Below are 2753 nucleotides of genomic sequence, written 5' to 3'. Positions count from 1 at the left end.
AAAACAATTCAAAATAAATTCAATAATGGGATTATAAAGGCATTTAAACCGAGTAATAAGGCTTTTTCTAGGCATGAGTGACTATAAATGATCTTTTCTTGACAATGGATGGCTTTCGCTCCAAGTTTCCCGAGGAAAACAATCAATTACAATCTGTTTTAATCAAAAAATGTAAAAAAAATTCAAAATAAATTCAATAATGGGATTATAAAGGCCTTTAAACTGAGTAATAAGGCTTTTCTAGGCTTGAGTGACTATAAATGAACTTTTCTTGACAATGGATGGCTTTTGCTCCATGTTTCTAGAGGTAAACATTCAATTACAATATGTTTTAATCAAAAAATGTAAAAGAAATTCAAAATAAATTCAATAATAAGATTATAAAGGCATTTAAACCGAGTAATAAGGCTTTTCTATGCATGAGTGACTATAAATGAACTTTTCTTGACAATGGATGGCTTTCGCTCCACGTTTCCCGAGGCAAACAATCAATTACAATCTGTTTTAATCAAAAAATGTAAAAACAATTCAAAATAAATTCAATAATGGGATTATAAAGGCATTTAAACCGAGCAATAAGGCTTTTCTAGGCATGAGTGACTATAAATGATCTTTTCTTGACAATGGATGGCTTTCGCTCCAAGTTTCCCGAGGTAAACAATCAATTAGAATATGTTTTAATCAAAAAATGTAAAAAAAATCAAAATAAATTCAATAATGGGATTATAAAGGCATTTAAACCGAGTAATAAGGCTTTTCTAGGCATGAGTGACTATAAATGAACTTTTCTTGACAATGGATGGCTTTCGCTCCAACTTTCCCGAGGCAAACAATCAATTAGAATCTGTTTTAATCAAAAAATGTAAAAAAAATTTAAAATAAATTAAATAATGGGATTATAAAGGCATTTAAACCGAGTAATAAGGCTTTTCTAGCCATGAGTGACTATAAACGAACTTTTCTAGACAATGGATGGCTTTCGCTCCACGTTTCCCGAGAAAAACAATCAATTACAATCTGTTTGAATCGAAAAATGTAAAAACAATTCAAAATAAATTCAATAATGGGATTATAAAGGCATTTAAACCGAGTAGTAAGGCTTTTCTAGGCTTGAGTGACTATAAATGAACTTTTCTTGACAATGGATGGCTTTTGCTCCATGTTTCTAGAGGTAAACAATCTATTACAATATGTTTTAATCAAAAAATGTAAAAAGAATTCAAAATAAATTCAATAATGGGATTATAAAGGCATTTAAACCGAGTAATAAGGCTTTTCTAGGCATGAGTGACTATAAATGAACTTTTCTTGACAATGGATGGCTTTCGCTCCATGTTTCCCGAGGCAAACAATCAATTACAATCTGTTTTAATCAAAAAATGTAAAAACAATTCAAAATAAATTCAATAATGGGATTATAAAGGCATTTAAACCGAGTAATAAGGCTTTTTCTAGGCATGAGTGACTATAAATGATCTTTTCTTGACAATGGATGGCTTTCGCTCCAAGTTTCTCGAGGAAAACAATCAATTACAATCTGTTTTAATCAAACAATGTAAAAAAAATTCAAAATAAATTCAATAATGGGATTATAAAGGCCTTTAAACTGAGTAATAAGGCTTTTCTAGGCTTGAGTGACTATAAATGAACTTTTCTTGACAATGGATGGTTTTTGCTCCATGTTTCTAGAGGTAAACATTCAATTACAATATGTTTTAATCAAAAAATGTAAAAGAAATTCAAAATAAATTCAATAATAAGATTATAAAGGCATTTAAACCGAGTAATAAGGCTTTTCTACGCATGAGTGACTATAAATGAACTTTTCTTGACAATGGATGGCTTTCGCTCCACGTTTCCCGAGGCAAACAATCAATTACAATCTGTTTTAATCAAAAAATGTAAAAACAATTCAAAATAAATTCAATAATGGGACTATAAAGGCATTTAAACCGAGCAATAAGGCTTTTCTAGGCATGAGTGACTATAAATGATCTTTTCTTGACAATGGATGGCTTTCGCTCCAAGTTTCCCGAGGTAAACAATCAATTAGAATATGTTTTAATCAAAAAATGTAAAAAAAATCAAAATAAATTCAATAATGGGATTATAAAGGCATTTAAACCGAGTAATAAGGCTTTTCTAGGCATGAGTGACTATAAATGAACTTTTCTTGACAATGGATGGCTTTCGCTCCAACTTTCCCGAGGCAAACAATCAATTAGAATCTGTTTTAATCAAAAAATGTAAAAAAAATTTAAAATAAATTCAATAATGGGATTATAAAGGCATTTAAACCGAGTAATAAGGCTTTTCTAGCCATGAGTGACTATAAATGAACTTTTCTTGACAATGGATGGCTTTCGCTCCACGTTTCCCGAGGCAAACAATCAATTACAATATGTTTTAATCAAAAAATGTAAAAACAATTCAAAAAAAATTCAATAATGGGATTATAAAGGCATTTAAACCGAGTAATAAGGCTTTTTCTAGGCATGAGTGACTATAAATGATCTTTTCTTGACAATGGATGGCTTTCGCTCCACATTTCCCGAGGAAAACAATCAATTACAATCTGTTTTAATCAAAAAATGTAAAAAAAATTTAAAATAAATTCAATAATGGGATTATAAAGGCCTTTAAACTTAGTAATAAGGCTTTTCTAGGCTTGAGTGACTATAAATGAACTTTTCTTGACAATGGATGGCTTTTGCTCCATGTTTCTAGAGGTAAACAATCAATTACAATATGTT

The sequence above is a fragment of the Theobroma cacao genome, unplaced genomic scaffold (genome assembly GCF_053813885.1).
Source record: "Theobroma cacao isolate CCN51 unplaced genomic scaffold, ASM5381388v1 tig011, whole genome shotgun sequence".
Classification (NCBI taxonomy): Eukaryota; Viridiplantae; Streptophyta; class Magnoliopsida; order Malvales; family Malvaceae; genus Theobroma; species Theobroma cacao.
The sequence above is the reverse complement of the archived record's forward strand: the minus strand, read 5'-3'. Positions refer to the sequence as shown.